General features: G+C 50.5%; 1 pseudogene; it reads right to left on the bottom strand.

Moving 5' to 3' along the window:
- Positions 1–2,357: 2,357 nt before the first annotated feature.
- Positions 2,358–4,733, bottom strand: LOC141583183 (Krueppel-like factor 4 pseudogene; annotated as a pseudogene).
- Positions 4,734–7,361: the final 2,628 nt, after the last annotated feature.

The following is a 7,361-nucleotide window of genomic DNA, read 5'->3' as shown; positions in this document are numbered from 1 at the left end:
TTAGCTCCATCCTCACCTGCTCAGCCGAGACCTCCCCTGGGTCTCCCTGGGCTCCCGGCAGCAGGAAAGGCGTCTGAACACAAGAGGGCGCCCCTACCCCATGTCACGGTTGGGATCGGCCGCGTCTGTGTGGGTCTGTTCATGGGCTTTTTATTCTATTCCATTGATTTAAGCCTATTTTATAACAATGTCGCACTGCTTTTTATTACTAGAGGTTTATAGTAAATCTTGAAATTACTCAATATGCATCCTCCAAATTCCTTCTTTTTAAAGTTATTTCAGCTATTCGAACTTATTTATATTTTCATAGAAATGGTAGCTTCAGCTTGCCAATTTCTTTTAACATTTCCTTTAAAGCTCACTGGTGTCTTAATTGAAAATGCACTTAATTTAACAGCTCAGTCTTGGAGAAGTAATAACACTGGATATTCCACTTCTTGAATACGCAATTTCTCTGTTAATTTTGATCTTCTTTACTTTCTGTCGGTAGTGCTTGTAGACTTTAGTGTAGAAATTATACACACTATTAAAAAATTGATGCCTGAACATGGTATTACTTTGCTAATTTTTATTTTGAGACAGAGCTTTGCTCTGGTTGCCCAGGTAGAATGCAATGATGTGATGTTGGCTCACTGCAACCTCTGCCTCCTGGGTTCAAAAGATCTCCTGCCTCAACCTCCTGAGTACATGGGATTGCAGGCTTCCACCACCATGCCCGACTAATTTTGTATTTTTAGTAGAGAGAGGATTTCGCCATGCTGGCCAGGCTGGTCTGGAACTCCTGACCTCAAGTGACCCACCCACCTTGGCCTCCCAAAATGCTGGGATTACAGGAGTGAGCCTCTGCACCCGGCCTGTTTTTTATTGTATTAATTGAGTTGTGTTATTTAATTTGCAGTTTATTTGAATCAAACACTTCCCCATAAACCAATCTGGAGTGACATATTTTTTAAAATGTGTATTTGAATTTATTAACTTCTTGCACTGAATTTTTGGTCTTTGTTCGAGAGAAATCATTGTTCTTGGTTCTTTTTTCTTCTAATTTTGTTGTCTGCATTTTCTTTTTTTAATCTGAGTAATGTTGGCCTCATAAATCCAGTTGAAAAGAGTTGCCTCCTTTAATTTCTAAAAAGGTGTGTGTAAAATTGATGCTATTTTCAACTGTGTGTTTCATATAATTCATCAGCAAAGCCTTCTGGACCTTTTGTATTCTCTATGGGAAGGATTTCAATTACAAATTCAATTTCTACAATTTATATATGGCTGGTCACATTTTCTATTTCTTCTTAGATCAGTTTTCATGAATTTTCTCTCTCAAGGAAATTGTTCATTTGGATGTCAAGCTTATTGGCATAAAATTATTAATATTCCTTTTCTTGACCTGAAGGTCACAGTGGTCTGATGTTCTTTTATTCCTGTTATTGTTAATTTGTATCTTTTTGTCTTGATCAATCTAGTTAGGGTTTTATAAAATTTACTGATTATTTTCCCGTACAAGCAAGTTTAGGATTTGTTAATTTTATTTATCTTTCTAAGTAATTGACTTCAGTTTCATTATCATTTCCTTCCTCTGCATGTTCCTTTTCATTTCTTATGGCAGAAGCTAAGTTACTAATTTGACATCTTCTTCTTTTCTAATAGAGGTACTTAAAAATGTCATTTTTTCTCTATTATTTCAGCTGCACACCATAGATTGTGATTTATTTTACTTTAATATCCTTCAGTTTAGAGGATTTCCTAATTTCTCTTGTGATTTCTACTTTGACAAAATTGTCATTTAGAGTTTTGATGTTTAATTTCTAAATACTTGGTATTTTTACAATCATGTATCTTAGTCCATTTTGGCTGTTGTAACAGAATACTATAGTCTGTGTGGATTATAAACAAAAGAAATCTATTTCTCACAATTCCAGAGCCTGGGAAGTCCAAGGTCAAGACAATAGCAGAATGAGTGTGTGATTCAGGTGTTTCCAGATTCACAAATGGTGTCTTTTCTCAGTGTTCTTACATGGTGGAAGGGGCAAAGGACCTGAATGAAGTCCCTTTTATAAGAACAGTAACCTAATTAATAAGGGATCTGCCCTCATGACTTAATCACCTCTTAAAGGCTCCACCTCCAAACACCATCACATTAGGGATTAGGTTTCAATATATGAACTTAGGGAATGACCAAAACATTCAGTCCACAGGATCACCTTATTGCTACCAATTTCTAATGCGTTTTCATATGGTCTGAAACTACGTCTTGTATGGTTTCAATATTTTCAAATGTATTGTTTGATGGCCTGAGATATAGTTTCTCTTGGTAAATGTATAATTCACACTTGAGACAATAAAAATTTTTTACTGATGTTCATATGTATTTATATACATAAAGTCTGTGTGGTTAATGTTTTTGTTTTTCTAGTTCTTTGTTGGAATTTTCTATAGTTTTTAAATTTATTGCTAAAGTTTTAACATATCTAATCATGCTCATAGAATTCTCCATTTCTCTCTGTAATTTTATCCATTTCTTTGTGAACTCTGAAGTTAAGCTATTGGGCGGATTTCTGATTGCATGTCTTTTTGTTGGATTGATGCTTTTGTTATTGTGAAATGTCTCTCTCTCTGTTTTTTTAATCTCTGGTAATACATTTCATTTGAAAATCTCTTCTTTACTGGTAGTAATATAACCGGTAGCAATATAATGCTTTCAACCCCCTTAGGCTTACTGTTCACGTGACATTGCTTCTTCCGTCAATTTTCATTTAACTTAGACCTACGTGTGCAGGCGTTAGTCTGTTTTCACACTGCTAATGTTGTAACCAAGCGAGTTGTAAGGAAAGTGCCACACTCTGAGATAGAATCAGGAGTTCTTTGTTGCCAGTGACCAAGAGACAGCTAACGCTCAAAATTCTCTTGGCCCGGAAGAAGGGGCTTGATTCCTTTTTACACTTTGCTTAGAGAAAGGGGGTAATCACCCCCTTGCATTTTGTAAGTCCAGGAATATTCAAGTTGGATTTAGAATTGGAATGATAGAAGATCCAGTCACAGACGCCATCGATTCTTTGATTTTTGTCTTTTGGATTCCTCGTTTTTCCTGATTATCCACTCACAAGTTGACTCAGCTGGGAACCTGACCATGAATGTAGTGCTTTCTGGCTGGGCTCCGCCCCTCATCGGGAAGACCAGGTGAAAAGGTAAAGAAACAAACAAAAACCTGAATTCTCCCTTGGCAGTGTGGGTCATATCCACTGTCTGGGATTTAAAATGCCTCATCATGTGCAAGGCGAGGTGGTCTGACCTGGAAAATGCTCGGTGGCGTTTCTGGCACCGGAACGGGCGTTGCCCAGTGTGTTTACCGTAGTGCCTGGTCAGTTCATCTGAGCAGACGAATTTCCATCCACAGCCCTGGCAGTCACCGTGGTAAGGTTTCTCAGCTGTGTGGGTTCGCAGGTGTGCCTTGGGATGGGAACTCTTTGTGTGGGTGGCCGTGCTTTTCTGGGACACGATCGTCTTCCCCTGTTTGGCCTGGGCTCCTCGGCAGGCAGGAACCCGGCGGCTTGAGCTCTTGGTCATGGAGCGGCGGACTTGCGGCTGAGTCTGGTCAGGCAGGAAGGATGGGTAATCGGGCCCTGGGTGGGGATGGAAGCCGGGGAAGTGGCAGGGCAGGGTGACAGTCCCTGCTGCTCAGCAGTTCCTCAGGTCCCAGGGGTTGGGGGCTGCCGCCCCAGGGGGACGTCGTGTGCAGCCCGCCGTGGCCATGGCTGGGAGGGGTCCAGCGCCTGAGTGGGTGCACGAGGAGACTCCTCCTGCTTGATCTTGGGGTAAGGGCGCTGCGGGCCGCCGTTGTGGGGGCCGCCACCACCACCACCAGGTGGCTGCTGTCAGGGCCGTCTTCGCTGCCGCTGATGACAACTGGCTGTGTACTCGCTGCCCGGGGGCGCTCAGTGACGCCTTCAGCACGAACTTGCCAGTCACCCCAACAGCTGGCAGCTGCAGCTGCAGCGGTGGAGTGGACCCCGGCTCCAACTGCGGCTGCAGCAGGTCCGCCGCAGAGCCGCCAGAGGGGCTCATGTTGTGCATGTCCTCCAGGTCGAAGGAAGCCGTCGGAGGGGGAGCGGACTTTCTGCCACAGAGGAGGCCTCCGCCCGTGGGGTCCCCACGCCTGGGTCGCCCCGCCGGCATCTGACAGCCGAAGCTGCAGGTGGAGGGTGCGCTGGCAGGGCCGCTGCTCGACGGGAACGACGAGGAAGACGCGGATGCTGACAAGGGTACAGTGGCGGCCACTGACTGCTGATGGACAGCGGACCGGAGAGGACAAGGCCCAGGTCCAGGAGGCCGCCGAGCTCCTCGGTCTCTCTCCGGGGCAGGGGGCCAGGTTGCTACCGCCGCAAGCTGCAGGGGCTCCGGCAGGTCTGTGGCCACGGTCGCCACCACTAGGTCCTGGCGTGGCCAGGAAGCATTGGGAGAAGTCCTTCATGTGGGAGAGCTCCTCCTGCCAGCGGCTAATCGGGTTATTTGGAGCACCTGCTTAACACAGTGTCCTCTCCCTTCCCGCCCGGCCAGACGCCAACGTGGAGAAAGGTGGGAGCAGCGCCTCGCTGACAGCCCTGTCAGACCCCCCAGGTGGCTGCCTCATGAATGTGAGGGCCCAGAAGGTCCTCAGGAGCCCGAAGCATCTGGGGCACCTGAGCCCCAAAGTCAACGAAGAGAAGACTTAGAAACGAAGCCAAAACCCAAACCCCCAAGTTGCCTGACGTCCTTCTTCTTTAGATTAAATATAAATTAGTCATCCTTTTTAAAAAGTTTCTTTGTTTACAAAGCTCTTAGAAAAGTAGACAATCTTATAAAAATAGACAATCAGCAAGGCAAGAAAGTAGGCCCGGTGGCCGGGCTGCCCTGTCTTCCACTCACCAGCGTCCTCCACCACTATCATGGTCACCTGGGTTGCTGCCGTGGGCGCAGGGGCTGTGGCCAGGGCAGTGGGCAGGAGTTGCCACTCGGTGAGGCTGCCACGGTGGAGAACTGGTGGGTGCTGCAGGGCACGGAGTCTGGGGAGCTGGAGTCTGGATGCACGGAGTCTGGGTGCGCAGAGGCCACAGGCGCGGGTCATGGGCCTGTGGGTGGGGAGGGGACCGGAGGGGCGGCGAGGTCACTCGGCGGCTCCTGGTGCCTCCGCTGCCTGCCACGGCCTCTGCTCCCCACGCGCCCGCTCCTTCTCTCTGGGAAACTTGGAAAAACTCTTAATATGTGCAGATTCCTTAGGCTTTCTTGATTCTTTCCGGGCCTTAAGGTAGATTTAGAGAATTATAAATTCTTGCAACAGAAAATCTGCCTTAAAAAAGTCTTCCCCGGTGATCTTTAGGCAGCTCATCTACAGACAGGTTCTTAGACACCCTGGCAAGTTTCAATGTTGAAAATTGTTTCCTCTTCCCTCAAAGCAATGACAGGGCAGGTGGCCAATGGACGGGGACCGGAAACCGAGGCTGCCCCCGAGGGCGCGTCTAAGGCAGAAGACAAGGACCGCATCCGAAAGCACGTCCCGTCCCGTGGAGCTGCAGCATTTCAGATCAATACTGCAAATACCCCCGAACTGCCAAGGAACACGGCCCAGGCACCCTCTGAGGAGGGATTCTCACTTTTAATTCCTCTGTTCTTCATCTTCTGCTCTGTTGGAACCCAAAACCTTCGAGTGGATCTCTCCCGTTCTGGGAGCGCAGCTGTTCCTGGGACTCGGCTCCAGCTGCCGCCCACTCTGGCCTAACCGGGCTGTGCGGTGGAGGTGGCGGCCCCTTTAAGGCCCCGCTGCGCCTGCGCCTGGGGCTCTCGGAGGCGGGGCCGGAGCGGAGGACCAAGCGGCCGCAGGGGGGCGGTGGGCGGTGGCTGAGACAGCGGCGGTGCCGGAGGGGAGGGGAGGGGAAGGGCGTGGTGGGGCGGGGCGGGGCGGGGATGGGAGGGGCGGGGCGGGGATGGGAGGGGCGGGGTGGGGCCGGTGGCGGGGGAGGGGAAGGGCAGGGGAGGGGCGGGGAGGGGAGGGGAGGAGCGCGGTGGGGGCGGTAGCGGGGGAGGGGCTGGGGCGGGGAAGGGCAGGGGAGGGGAGGGATCGGGAGGGCTGGGGAGGGGAGGGCAGGGGAGGGTTGGGGAGGGGAGGGGAGGGTTGGGGAGGGGAGGGGAAGGGGAGGGTTGGGGAGGAGAGGGGAAGGGAAGGGAGGGGAGGGGAGGGCTGGGGAGGGGAGGGGAGGGGAGGGCTGGGGAGGGGAGGGGAGGGCAGGGTGGCGCCGCCGCTGGGAGCCGCTCAGTGAGTGCGGCGCTTCTGGAAACGCAGGACAGGCGGGCGGGCTGCGGAGGGCGGAGGCGCGGGGCGTGGCGGCCGCCATGCTTGTGGGAAGTGAAGGTTTGCCGGGAAGTCCACCAGCGTTTGTGAGGTGAGGGCGCCGCGCCAGGCCGCGGGCGGGGAGTTCGGGACCCCGGCGCGCAGCTGGGTTGACGCGCGCAGGGGCCTCCGCAGCGTTTGCTGGGCGAGCCGGCCGGGGCGGCCGCCGGGCTGGAGTCCCTGCGCCGGGTTCCTCTCCCCGCGGCCGCCGCAGCCCTCCTCTCGGGGCGCCGGGAAGAATCCCGCTGGCGGGAGCGGGTCTTTGGGGCTTCTCAGATGATCTCACCGGGCGTCCTTTCACGGAAGCGCAGCAAGACTTTTGGAGTGGTGTCCTCGCTTTCCTTTTTTTTTTTTTTTTTTTTTTGCTGGTAAAGCTGCTTTCCACAGGAAGTCTTTTCTTGAAGTGCTGTCATTTATTTCTTTGGGGTACAGTGTTGTTCACCCGAAGGAATGACTCCCAGTGCTCGAGGACGTTAAAGTGATCTGCTGGTCGTTTCAAAGCTTTGTTCTGAGCTGATACGCGTTAGTAGCTTTCTTTTGTTGTTAAATTTTATTGGTAAAATTTCACCTGTGAACCAGCAGCTCGGTTTTCTATTCTAAAATGCTAGCTTTAAGATTTCTGAGAACTTTGTGTCAAAGAAGTCTTTGAAAAGTTACAGAAGTCTGTGGAAGAAGTTGACAATTTGAAATGTGCAGGTGGTCGGGGGACAGTGGATCACACGTGTAATCCCAGCGCTTTGGAAGGCCAAGGTGGGCAGACCACTGGAGCCCAGGAGTTCCAGACCGGCCTGGGCAACATGGCAAAACCCCATCTCTACTGAAAATACAAAAATTAGCTGTCTGTGGTGGTGTGTCCCTAGCTACCTGGGAGGCTGAGATGGGAGGATCTATCAGAGCCTGGGAGGCTGAGATTACAGTGAGCAGTGATCTTGCCAGTGCACGCAGGCCTGGATGGCAGAGGGAGAACCTAAAAAAAAAAAAAAAAAAAAAAAAGTACAGGTAATAA

This window comes from Saimiri boliviensis, assembly GCF_048565385.1.
Source record: "Saimiri boliviensis isolate mSaiBol1 chromosome 19 unlocalized genomic scaffold, mSaiBol1.pri SUPER_19_unloc_1, whole genome shotgun sequence".
NCBI lineage: Eukaryota > Metazoa > Chordata > Mammalia > Primates > Cebidae > Saimiri > Saimiri boliviensis.
This window is presented reverse-complemented; position numbering and strand designations above follow the sequence as displayed.